At 53.0% G+C, this 12576-nt stretch overlaps 1 pseudogene; it reads right to left on the reverse strand.

The window, feature by feature from the left end:
- Nucleotides 1–2898: 2898 nt before the first annotated feature.
- Nucleotides 2899–3017, reverse strand: LOC131062057 (5S ribosomal RNA; annotated as a pseudogene).
- Between the last annotated feature and the right edge of the window lie 9559 nt (nt 3018–12576).

Below are 12576 nucleotides of genomic sequence, written 5' to 3' on the forward strand. Positions count from 1 at the left end.
GCACGAAGTCGGAGCCCGGTTTGCCTTGGGTGCGCACCTAGCATGCACCTTCATTGGGGTGGGCACCTTGGTGCACACCTTGGCTGGGTTTGCCCCGAGTGCGCACTTGGTGCGTTCCAAAGCGGGGTTATTGGAGTGCCCCCTCTTTTTTTGTCGGATCATTTGGTGGGGTTTCTCATATTGGCTCTTCCCAGGCCCGGTTGTTGGGTGCGCACCCACCATGGCGCGCACGAAGTCGGAAGTTGGATTAATTGCCTAGTTCACCCCAGGTGCGCACCTTCGCCAAGGTGGGCACCTTGGTGCACACACCTTGCCTGGGCTGCGCACAAGGGCGGGCTCAAGATGGCATCCGTGTTTCATTTTTTTAACCATCTTTCAAAATGGAAATTTTAAAATCTCATTTTTTTTTGCCTTTTCTAGAAATTAGTGAAGGCAACGCATCAAAGGTGTGCACCTCACTACCCACCTTGGTGTGCTCCGAGGTTCCCACCATGGTGCACAACACTGGTGTGAACCTGGGAGCCCTCTGAAGTGTGCTCCAAGGTGCGGCATGCACGAAGTGGGAGCCTGGTTTGCCCCGGGTGCGCACCTCGCGTGCACCTTCGCCGGGGTGGGCACCTTGGTACGCACACCTTGGTTGGGTTTGCTGCGGGTGCGCACCTGGTGCACTCCAAAGTGGGGTTATTGGAGTGCCCCCTCTTTTTTTGTCGGACCGTTTGGTGGGGTTTCTTGTATTGGGGCTTCCTAGGCCCAGTTGTTGGGTGCGCACCCACCCTGGCGCGCACGAAGTCGAAAGTTGGGTTAATTGCCCGGTTTGCCCCAAGTGCGCACTGTTGCCAGGGTGGGCACCTTGGTGCGCACACCTTGCCTAGGCTGCGCACCAGGGCAGGCTCAAGATGGCACCTGCATTTCATTTTTTTCACCATCTTTCAAAATGGAAATTTTAAAATCTCATTTTTTTTGCCTTTTCTGGAAATTAGTGAAGGCAGCGCATCAAAGGTGCGTACTTCGCTACCCACCTTGGTGTGGTCCGAAGTTCCCACAAGGGTGCGCAATGTTGGTGCTAACTCGAGAGCGCTCCGAAGTGTGCTCCAAGGTGCGGCGTGCACGAAGTCGGAGCTCGATTTTCCCTAGGTGCGCACCTCACGTGCACCTTCGTCGGGGTGGGCACCTTGGTGCTCACACGTTGGCTAGGTTGTGCGCCTTGGTGGGCACCATGGTGCACACCAAGGAGCACTCTGAAGTGTGCTCCAAGGTGCGACATGCATGAAGTCGTAGCCCAGTTTGCCCCGGGTGCGCACCTTGCTTGCACCTTTGCCAGGGAGGGCACCTCGGTGCGCACACCTTGGCTGGGTTGCGCACCCTGGTGGGCACCATGGTGCACACCAAGGAGTGCTCTAAATTGTGCTCCAAGGTGCGGCATGCATGAAGTCAAATACCAGTTTGCCCCAGGTGCGCACCTCATGTGCACCTTCACCGCGGTGGGCACCTTGGTGCGCACACCTTGGCTGGTTTTCACACCTTGTGGGCACCATGGAGCGCTCTGAAGTATGCTCGAAGGTGCACACCAAGCTGTGCAGCATGGCGTGCATGAAGTTGGAGCCTGGTTTGCCCCGGGTGTGCACCTCGCATGCACCTTCACCAGGGTGGGCACCTCAGTGCGCACACCTTCTTAATGTTTTTTTGCCTTTTCTGGAAATTGGTGAAGGTAGTGCATCAAAGGTGTGCACCTTGGTGTGCTCCGAGGTGCGAACCCGGGAGCACTCCAAGGTGCACACAAAGTTGGAAGTCAGGTTAATTGCCTTGTTTACCTCAGGTGCGCTCCAAGGTGCGCAACATCAGTGCGCACCAAGGAGCACTCCGAAGTGTGCTCCAAGGTGCACACGATGGTGTGCACCTTTGGTGCGCATGAAGTCGGAGCTTGGTTTGCCCGGGGTGCGCACACCTTGGCTAGGCTATGCAAATTGGTGGGCGCCATGGTGCGCTCTGAGGTGCACACCAAGGTTCACTCCGAAGTGTCCTCCAAGGTGTGCACCTCTGGTGCACATGAAGTCGGAGCTCAGTTTGCCCTGGGTGTGCACCTTCGCCAGGGTGCGCACCTTGTCGTGCACACATTGGCTGGGTTGTGCACCTTGGTGGGCGCCATGGTGCACTCCGAGGTGCCCAAGATTGGTGCACACTAAGGAGCACTCAAAAGTGCGCACCTCTTGTGCGCTCCGAAGTGCGCACCAAGGTGTGCACCTCTGGTGCGCACGAAGTCAGAAGTTGGGTTAATTGTCCGGTTTGCCCTGGGTGTGCACCTTGCATGCACCTTCGCTAGGGTGGGTGCCTTGGTGTGCACACCTTGGTTGGGCTGCGCACCAGGGTGGGCACATGGGCGCACACACCTTGGCACCCATGTTTCCTTCAAATTTTAAAAAAAATTTTTTTTGACAATCTCTCAGGTGGGAAAATCTATAATCTCAATTTTTTTTGCCTTTTCAGGAAACTTTTGAATGAAGCGCATAATTGGTGTGCACCAAGGAGCGCTCTGAAGTGTGCTCCAAGGTGCGAACCTCTAGTGTGCTCCAAAGTGCTCTCCAGCTGCGTGCACCTGTCCTGGGCGCTTACCTAGCCTCGCCTAGCTTCGCTCACTCGACCGAGCACGCATTGGCTGAGGTGCACACCGATTTCACCTGGGTGTGCATGCAGCACCTCGGGCGCACCAGGGTGTGCGCACAATGCCTCGGTTGCACTGTGGCCTATGTGCTCAGGGCACCTCAGGGGCGCGCTCGGTGTCACCCCGGGGGGCGCGGTAGTGCGGGCACCGCGCCCCGGCCCGGCCCGACCCTGACGAGAATGCAAACAAGCAAAAGGTTAATTCAAATAGCACTACGATGCCCGATGAAAAACTAAAAAAGGGTGCAACATCGGGACTTCCTGGGAGGTCACCCATCCCAGTACTACTCCAACCCAAGCGCACTTAATTGCAGAGTTTTGATGGGATCCAGTGCACTAACGCTGGTATGATCGCACTTGTTATGAGCTTGTCGCAGTGTGTACTTAGCAAACCACGACCCACATGCGAATCCAACCCGGCCACCCACCCTTGCCAAGGTGCACACCCCCCCTCACCAAGCACGCCCCGTTCACCAAGTGTGAACCCTGCCCGGGTGTGCGTACCTCGCACGGCCGTCGGGTGTGCACCCAACCCAACCTACGTGCGTGCACCTGGACAGGGCGTCATGTGCACACCCGACCCGGCCTAGGTGTGCACTTGACCCACTCAAGTGCATGCAGTGTCCCGTCTGCACCGCGTTGCCCGCACACCACCTCAGGCGCAATGACCTGCGCTCACATGTGGGCTGAGTGCACCCTGGTGCATGTTTGGGGCACCTTAGGTGCACGCTCGATCTTGCCTCAGTGCACCAAGGTGCTCAATTTGCCCCGGGTGCACACTTGGTGCAGCGTGGGCACCCAAAATAGGGATCGAGCACCAAAAACAAGTTTCGGGATGCAAAATGGGACCCAAGGACCATAAATGCATTCCAAGACCCATGATGGGTCCATGAGAACAAAAATGTGTTTCGAGACGCAATAAAGAAATATTGGTTTTTAGGAGAAGAAACATGCTCTGATGCCAAAATGAGAATCGACCCCGAAAAGGCCATAGGCCAAAAGTAGGATGCGAGACAAAAAAAAATGGGACCCGAGGACCAAAATTGGGTTCCTAGGTTGAAGAAAGGGCAACCGGACAAGAAATGACCTCTAAGGCTCGAAATGAGTCTCGATGACTAAAACTAGTCAAGAAGCACCCATTGGGCACTCAACTCCACACCCATGGGATGCCGACCCACCTCAACACCCACCCGGGCTTCCACCTAGCACACCTTGGCACCCACCCACCCTGGCACCCAACCTCACACCCAACTTAGCACCTTTGAACCCACATTGGCACTCACCTTGACCTTGGCACCTTGGAACCCACATTGGCACTCCCCTTGACCCTCACACCCACCTTTCCACTCACCTTGGGACCCACCCTGGCTCCCACCTAGACACCCACCTTGGTTCCTTGGCACCCACCTTGGATCCTCGACACCCACCCCGACACCCACCTTGGCATGCAACTTTTCTACTTGCCACCCACCTTGGCTCCTTGACGCCCACCCCAACAACCACCCTGTGACCTACCTTGGCCAGGGTTGGTGCACACCCACCGTGGTGCCCACCTTGGCTCCCACCCTATGACCCACCTTGGCACGCACCTTAGTACCCACCCCGTGACCCACCCTAGCACCCACCCCGTGACCCACCTTGGCACCCACCCATCCTAGCACCCAGCCTATGACTGGCCTTGGAACCCACCCTCACACCCATCTTGGCCAAGATGGGTGCGCACCCATCCTGGCACCCACGATGTGACACACCTTGGAACACACACTGTGACCCATGCACCCTAGCACCCACCTTGGCACCCACCTTGTGAGCCACCTTGGCACCAACCTTGGAACCCAGCCTAGTAACTTGGCACCCACCCTGTGACCACCTTGGCATCCACCATAGCAGTTGCCCACTTGGCACCCACCTTGGAACCCAACTTGGCACCTACCTCAGCACCCACCCTAACACTTGTGCACCCACCTTGCCACTCACCCTAGCACCGACCCATCCTAGCACCCAAGCTGTGATGCGCCTTAGCACCCACCCTGGCACCTTTGCACCCTAGCACTCACCCATCCTAGCACCTAACCTATGACCCACTTGGACACTTACCCTCGCACCCACCTTGGAACCCAACCTAGCACCCACCCACCTTGACACCCACCCTAGCACCTACCCACCCTTGCACCCACCCACCTCGGCACCCACCCTTTGACCCATCTTGGCACCCACCCATCCTACTACTCAACCTATCACCCACCTTCTCACCCATGTTGGAACTCACCCTGGCACCCACCTTGGCATCCACCTTAGCACCCACCCACACTGGCACCTTGGCACCCACCTCGGGCAAGGTGGGTGCACACCCACCCTGGCACCCAATTTAGAACACACCGAGCCTGTTACCCACCTTGGCACCCACATTGCAGCCCACCCTAGCACCCACCCTATGACCCACATTGGCATCCACACCCTAGCACACATGCACCCAGGCACCCACCCTAGCACTGAACCTGTGACCCACCTTGGAACTCACCCTAGAACCCACCCACCTTGTGAACCACCTTGGCATCCACCTTAGCACCCACCCACCTTGGCACCACTCTAGCACTCACCCATCCTAACACCCAACTTGTTATCCCCCTTGGCACCCGCCCTTGCACCCACCTAGGAGCCCACCTTGGCACCCAACCTAACACCCACGCATCCTGGTACCCAACCTATGACCCACCTTGGAACCCACCCTAGTACCCACCTTTGAACCCACTATATCACCAACCCACCTTGGCACCCACCCTATCACACTCTTTGGAATCCACCCTAGCACGCACCCACCCGGGCACCCACCATGGAGTGCAACCTAGCACCCACCCACCCCGGCATGCACCTCAACACCCACCTTGGTGTGCGCATTGCACCAACCTCTCAAAGACCCTATGTGGTGCGCTCCAAAGTGTACAGCTTTGGTGCACTCCAAGGTGCGCACCTTTGGTGCACTTCGAGGTGCACACCAAAGTGTGCACCGAGGTGAGCACCAAAGTGCACTCTAGGGGAGATCAGTAGGCTTCTAGGGTTGTAAGTCCCTTGTTATTCTCAGTAGGTGGAAGTTGTGGTGATTGACAAATGGTTAATACCAAGCTATAGTTGTGTGAGAATTGGACGAAAAACTTATATATGGGGGTCGGTTGAAAGAATAGCCGAGTGCCAGGAGTGCACCAAGGTGGTCTGTGGTAGACACCTCCTCCTAGGGGTGAAGAAGAGTAACCCTGCTCTCTAGTCTTAGGGAGATAGAGGTCCTACATGGACATTAGGGGTGAAGTAGAGTAACCCTGCCTTATCATTGGATGATGAGGTTTACTGGTGGATGCATTCTCATGGTCCCTATCTTAGTGAAGCAGAGTAACTGAGCCAATGTTGGGGATGACTCCCGGCGCATTATCTATGACCTGAGGACTAGGGAAGTGGAGTACCTAGGCTCTTGCGAGAAGGATGATCGTGCAATGGATTGTCCCAGTTGGGGAAATGGAGTACCCAAGATCTTGTAAAGGGGATGGCCGTGCAATGGGCTATCTATATCAGAATGTTAGAGCTTGAGAGTTGGGCGAGCTATGTGGGTTGAGTTGCAGAGCCAGAAGTCCATGTGTCTTGTGGAACAAGTGGGGTGATGTGCTGGGCACACACCTAGGTTACCTGAAGTGGGATTTGCATTGAGATCCGAGATCTCAAGGCCCTAGAGTGGGGGTCAAATGTGGTAGTAGGGACTGGGTTCTGAAAGTGTGCTCATGTTGAGCCGAGCCATGAGGTGAGTCCAAGAGGGTGACAAAGATGGATGAGTTGCATGACTGAAAAGAGGACATGGTCCATAGGTGAGTTGTTTTGGGAGCACAGCTGAGTTGAAGGAGAGTTCAGCGACCAAGGATATTGGATTGGATCATGGAGCGAAGAGCTTGGTGCCCAAGTAGGAGTGCAACGTGTTTTTTCAATCTGAGAGACTTAGACTGGGTGTTTGCATGGAGCTAGTTATTGTGCATGGGATGTACAGGTAACCGGGTTCACCAGTGAAGCCATGTAGGCATAGGCTAGGGGTCCAAAGTAGTGTGACTTGGAGTCCTCATTCAGGAAGGGGTTCTGAGTTGTGTACTGGGTAAGCCGTCGCGGGCTGATGAGAGAGTCAGTGGTGCACCAGGTTGAGTTCTGAAGGAGACAGGGTCTTCATGGATCAGGAGTCTATATGAGAAGCTATCGCCAGGGGCGAGGTGCAGTGGTATCTGTACTGGTGTTTCAAGAGTGGACGTTGATCTAGGGGCAAGAACTTGTAATCGGATGCTTGGAAAGTATTTGGGGTAGTGACCAGTGATAGAGTTGGAATTGTTTGTAGATCGAGCCAGGGGCCGTCTCTTCATAACAATAAAGCTATCTATTGCCCCAGTGTTGTGTTCATTGTGTGGAGATGGACAAACAGGAAGCAAGCTCAGGGAGTCTAGTCATCCCATGAGATATGTTTGGTGCTTGAGGGTTCAGAGGAGCTGAAGGAGGCCAACATGGGGCGCCAGTGCTGTGGGAGTACTGGGCATGCTCAGGGAGTGTGTAGAGTTGGAGCCGGAGGACTTAAGCAATTCCAGATGGGTCAGTGTTAGTTAGGGTCTTATGGGGGACTCAAGAAGATGAAGGCATCGAGGAGACCTGTAAGCTTGTACTAGGGGTGCAAGGATGGTACAACAAGACAGTGCTAGAGTAGAGTTAGGGACTTGAAGGGAGTGCTAGGAGCATCAGGATGAAAGAAACCCGTGAGAGGGTTGGCATGCACTTCTATTCCGCATGGGTGTGTGTTAATGTGGTCAAGTGGTGGACACTTGAAAAGGTATGGCGTAGTCTAGAAAAAAGAAAGGAATTGTCCGCAATGGAAGTCATGAGTAAGGTTTGCCAATGCCGCATGAGGTTGGACCTCCTTTGGAGGGAAAAAGCTTGTTTGGGCAGCAGGCCGGTCTAGCCTCGTGATAGTTGGTATCAGAGCAGTTGGGCTATCAAGTGGTCAGAGGAAGACTGTGAAGGTGGATGGTGGTTTGCAATGTCGAGGACAGGTAGACCAGGGTGGCTAGCAGGGCGTGGTCACTAAAAATGTGAGGCTAATCTAGGTAGGGATAAGGATGGTGAAGTCTGTGGCTGAGTTCCATGAGTGGTAGTCAGCTGGTTGGAGTTTGTGCCTAGGGCTGAGTTCCATCAGGAAGGGACTATGCTGGTGGAGCGACAAGGGATCAGGAGTGGATCTCTTGGTGGGGAAAATCTTGCATGGGAAGTGCCTTAGTAGTTCGGGTGGAGTGAAGTAGGCAAGGTGTGAGTCGGTATTGAATTGGGTTCAGTGCTGGAAGTAGTCGGCAGGGCCACAAGATTTGATATGGCAGTGTCCAAGGGTAGTGGCATATAAGACCAGTCAAAGGAGTTAGGAGCTACGAGGAGTAGTGTGGTGTAGGGTCTTGTCAAGGATGGATCCGAGGTGAAATCGATGGAGCTGTAAGGTACAGTGTGGTGTAGGATCTTTTCAAGGATGGGTCTAAGGTGTAACAATTTGGGTTGTGGGATGGCTTAAGGTCGTTCCCAGTGTGGTGTAGGGTTATGTCCAGGACATGATCCGAGGTGTAAATTGGGTGGCGAAGCAGGTCCAATGGTGGAAAGCTAGTGACGGGCCAAGTCACAAAGGAAGTCAAGGGAAAGAGGCAGTACCTTGCCCACATTGGATGTGGTTTGCAAAGGCATCGGGCACAAGAGGCTGGCTGGCTTACAAATGTTGGTGGCTTCTTTGGGTTGCAGCACCGAGGGCGCAGGGCGTTTCGTGGACAGTGCGTTAGTCAGACAAAGTGTCACAATGGATGGAAGTGAGTTCACTGAATGTGTAGGATGTAATGCAAGAGTTGGGTGTCTTCAGGGAAGTGCACCTAAGATGTAGGATTTTGTCTGGGACATGATCTGAGGTATGAATTTGTGGTGAGTTAGGTCTGAAGCTTGGGAACCAAAGATGGGACTATCACAGAGAAAGTCAAGGGAAGGAGTGAGTACCTTGCCCACATTTAATGTGGATTGCAGAGGCATTATGCACAAGAGGTTGGTCAGCTGAATGACATTGGTAGTTTCTTTGGGTTGTAGCACCGAGGGCGCAGGGCGTTCCATGGACAGTGTATCAATCAGACAAAGTAGTACAGTAGATTGAAGTAGACAAGATCGAATGTGTGGGATGCAATGCAAGATGGGTGTTTTCAGGGAAGTGCACCAAGGTAGACTCATGAGGTGTGGGTTTGTGAGAGTACACTAAGGAGGTGGAAGTGGTTGATAAGTACCAGGAGGATCATGTGCAGCTAGAGGTGGATCAATGGGAGTATGTTGGTTTTTGTTCTTTGGTTGAGTTGTTGGGGACAGGATAAGATGTTGGGCGCACCAGGGTCAGTCAATAGGCAATCAGGATGGAACAACAGAAAGGAAGTTGAGAGCTAAAGGTTGAATGTGCAACTTGGGAAGTCAGTTGGGTGTTGTGGTTAGTGGAGTATGTGTCTTCAGGGTAGCCAGATACCAGAGGGCTTGCACAATAGGGCTAGTAGCAGGCGTGTCTTTCAGTGGATGCTAGGATGGGATCCGGGAGCAATGGAAGTTGGAAGATAAGGGTGTCATCGAGGATGGCACTATTGGCTGAGTTGAGAGGTGAGAATGGTTTGTGGTGTTCTATTGTGTTGCGGTGCAAACGGTGGAGTCTTGGAGATGTAGAAGCCGATATGGGGCATGGTGCAACCAAATATCATAGAGTTGTTTCACAAATGTTCAAACAAGGATAGTCATCTCAGTGGAAGTCAAGGACTGGGTTCTTGCAATATGTTGTTGACTCGGGGACTAGCAGCAAAGATCAGTTGGAGGCAAGGGAGCGTCTTCACAAAGATTAGTGCGGAGGCAGTGAGTTGGACTCAGGGGGTTGCCGAAGCAAGTTAGCCATGGATGGGATTCATGCAAGTGAAAGTCCAGTATGGGGTATGCTGGCAAGTATCAAGTATGTCAAGGACAGAAACGATACAAGTGCAGGGCACAGTGAATCCAAAGTTCACTTTTAACAGGTCCTAATGTTGCGAAGGACGAGACTCGGGTCAAATGGTCCGGTGCCGAGGACATCGCATGTTTTAAGTGGGGGAGGATGTAAGGGGCTGCTATCTCAGGGAGATCAGTAGGCTTCTGGGGTTGTAAGTCCCTTGTTATTCTTAGCGGGTGGAAGTTGTGGTGATTAACAAATGGTTAATGACAAGCTACAGTTGTGTGAGAATTGGACGAAAAACTTATATATGGGGGTCGGTTGAAAGAATAGCCGAGTGCCAGGAGTGCACCAAGGTGGTCTGCGGTAGACACCTCCTCCTAGGGGTGAAGAAGAGTAACCCTGCCCTCTAGTCTCAGGGAGATAGAGGTCCCACATGGACATTAGGGGTGAAGTAGAGTAACCCCATCTTATCATTGGATGGTGAGGTTTATTGGTGGATGCATTCTCATGTTCCCTATCTCAGTGAAGTGGAGTAACTAAGCCAATGTTGGGGATGACTCTCGGGGAGTTATCTATGACCCGAGGACTAGGGAAGTGGAGTACCTAGGCTCTTGGGAGAAGGATGATCATGCAATGGATTGTCCCGGTTGGGGAAATGGAGTACCCAAGATCTTGTAGAGGGGATGGCCGTGCAATGGGCTATCTATATCGGAATGTTGGAGCTTGAGAGTTGGGCGAGCTATGTGGGTTGAGTTGCAGAGCCAGAAGTCCATGTGTCTTGTGGAACAAGTGGGGTGATGTGCTAGGCACGCACCTAGGTTACCTAAAGTGGGATTTGCATTGAGATCTGGGATCTCAAGGCCCTAGAGTGGGGGTCGAATGTGGCAGTAGGGACCGGGTTCCAAAAGTGTGCTCATGTTGAGCCGAGCCATGAGGTGAGTCCAAGAGGGTGACAAAGATGGATGAGTTCCATGACCGAAAAGAGGACATGGTCCGTAGGCGAGTTGTTCTGGGAGCACAGCCAAGTTGAAGGAGAGTTCAGTGACCAAGGATATTGGATTGGATCATGGAGCGAAGAGCTTGGTGCCCAAGTAGGAGTGCAAGGTGTTTTGTTAGTCTGAGAGACTTAGACTGGGTGTTTGCATGGAGCTGGTTATTGTGCATGGGATGTACAGGGAATCCGGTTCACCAGTGAAGCCATGTAGGCATAGGCCAGGGGCCCAAAGCAGTGTGACTTGGAGTCCTCATTCAGGAAGGGGTTCTGAGTTGTGTACTGGGTAAGCCGTCGCGGGCTCATGAGAGAGTCAGTGGTGCGCCAGGTTGAGTTCTGAAGGAGACAGGGTCTTCATGGATCAGGAGTCTATATGAGAAGCTATCGCCAGGGGCGAGGTACAGTGGTATCCGTAGTGGTGTTTCAAGAGTGAACATTGATCTAGGGGCAGGAACTTGTAATCAGATGCTTGGGAAGTATTCGGGGTAGTGACCAGTGACAGAGTTGGAATTGTTTGTAGATTGAGCTAGGGGCCATCTCTTCATAACAATAAAGCTATCTATTTCCACAGTGTTGTGTTCATTGTGTGCAGATGGACAAACAGGAAGCTAGCTCAGGGAGTCTAGTCGTCCCATGAGATATGTTTGGTGCTTGAGGGTTTAGAGGAGCTGAGGGAGGCCAACATGGGGCACCAGTGCTGTGGGAGTACTGGGCATGCTCAGGGAATGTGTAGAGTTGGAGCCGGAGGACTTAAGGAGTTCCGGATGGGTCAGTGTTAGTAGTCAGGGTCTTATGGGGGACTCAAGAAGATAAAGGCATCGAGGAGACCTGTAAGCTTGTACCAGGGGTGCAAGGATGGTGCAACAAGACAGTGCTAGAGTAGAGTCAGGGACTTGAAGGGAGTGCTAGGAGCATTAGGATGAAAGAAATCCGTGAGAGGGTTGGCATTCACTTCTATTCTGCATGGGTGTGTGTTAATGTGGTCAGGTGGTGGACACTTGAAAAGGTATGGCATAGTCTGGAAACAAGAAAGGACTTGTCCGCAATGGAAGTCATGAGTAAGGTTTGCCAGTGTCGCATGAGGTTGGACCTCCTTTGGAAGGAAAAAGCTTTTTTGGGCAGCAGGCCGGTCTAGCCTCGTGACAGTTGGTATCAGAGCATAAAAATTGGCAGGGCCAGTTAGATGAGCTGAGGTAGCTGGGCTATCAAGTGGTCAAAGGAAGACTACGAAGGCGAATGGCGGTTTGCATTGTCGAGGACAGGTAGACCAGGGTGGCTAGCAGGGCTTGGTCACTAAAAATGTGAGGCTAATCTAGGTAGGGATAAGGATGGTGAAGTCCGTGGCCGAGTTCCATGAGTGGTAGTCAGCTGGTTGGAGTTTGTGCCTGGGGCCGAGTTCCATCAGGAAGGGACTATGCTAGTGGAGCGACAAGGGATCAGAAGTGGATCTCTTGGTGGGGAAAATCTTGCATGGGAAGTGCCTTAGTAGTTTGGGTGGAGTGAAGTAGGCAAGGTGTGAGTCGGTATTGAATTGGGTTCAGTGCTGGAAGTAGTTGGTAGGGCCACAAGATTTGATATGGCAGTGTCCAAGCGTAGTGGCATATAAGACCAGTCAAAGGAGTTAGGAGCTGCGAGGAGCAGTGTGGTGTAGGGTCTTATCAAGGAAAGATCCGAGGTGAAATCGATGGAGCTGTAAGGTATAGTGTGGTGTAGGATCTTGTCAAGGACGGGTCCGAGGTGTAACAATTTGGGCTGTGGGATGGCGTAAGGTCATTCCCAGTGTGGTGTAGGTTTATGTCCAGGACATGATCCGAGGTTTAAATTGGGTGGCGAATCAGGTCCAATGGTGGAAAGCCAATGAGGGGCCAAGTCACAAAGGAAGTCAAGGGAAAGAGGCAGTACCTTGCCCACATTGGATGTGGTTTGCAAAGGC

Source organism: Cryptomeria japonica, chromosome 2, assembly GCF_030272615.1.
Source record: "Cryptomeria japonica chromosome 2, Sugi_1.0, whole genome shotgun sequence".
Classification (NCBI taxonomy): domain Eukaryota; kingdom Viridiplantae; phylum Streptophyta; class Pinopsida; order Cupressales; family Cupressaceae; genus Cryptomeria; species Cryptomeria japonica.